The following is a 1,068-nucleotide window of genomic DNA, read 5'->3' on the forward strand; positions in this document are numbered from 1 at the left end:
TAAAAAGTTTTATTAAAATATATTTGATGCTAATGAAACTAAAATAAATCCTCAAATTATTTTCAATAAAAAATTTGACACATTAAATAATATTTAGTTCAAGGTACAACGTTATTTTATAATATACAAATATACAAATAAAATACTAAAGAAATATAATGTACAAGTTATTTATAATAAACATACTTTTCTTGATTTCTTAATAAAAAATTGTTTGATGGTATCTTCAAAGTCCAAGGACCTAAGTACATCACTTTCGATACTTAAAATGGTTAAGTTGGATAGACGATCTTGTGTCATTGTAGTTCTCAATCTATTTTTTATAAGTTTCATTTTTGAAAACGAGCGTTCTCCACTACTGTTTGCCACCATTAACACCAAGTACATACGCAGAGCAATGTCTACATTTGGAAAGGTAACTTTTAAATTGTCTTCGCATAGTATCCTGAACAAAAATAATTCCCACGATTCTTCTTTTCTACAATCTTTTTGACGTAAATTAACCAAACTATTAAACTGCAGTAATTCATTTCCTAAAGTTGAATCCAAATCTTCAGATTTCAGAATATACATATATTGACCAGATTTGTGGCAGATAATAATAAATCTGAAGTTTCTATAATTCCTAATTTGCTGAAAAATCCAAATCGTTTACATATTATATCATAGGCTTTTATTCTATCAGTCAGAGATGTATACAACTGATCGATAACAGGGAGAAAGTTATCAGATCGGAATTTTTCTATTTGGGATAATTAAGTAGTTTCCTGATTTCTACTTTCCAATGGAGTGAGTCTTTCATTTTGTGAGCGAATTCGAATTTCTGGGTAGTCGGTTTTTCCTGACATTTTTTTGGCCGTTTCTTCATATTCATCAAATGAATTTCACTTATCTTGAACAAATAGTTTCAAAGAAGTAAGGGCTTTTACCACAGATTGAAGAACAATCTTAGGATTTTGTAACAAGTGATTTGTGGCGTTGAAGCGGTCTAAAATGTCATTCCAAAATAACAAATAAAACGCCATTTCAAAACTAGTGATTTTTTTCAGAAGTCCAGTCGCTTCATTT

This window comes from Acyrthosiphon pisum, chromosome X (genome assembly GCF_005508785.2).
Source record: "Acyrthosiphon pisum isolate AL4f chromosome X, pea_aphid_22Mar2018_4r6ur, whole genome shotgun sequence".
Lineage (NCBI taxonomy): Eukaryota > Metazoa > Arthropoda > Insecta > Hemiptera > Aphididae > Acyrthosiphon > Acyrthosiphon pisum.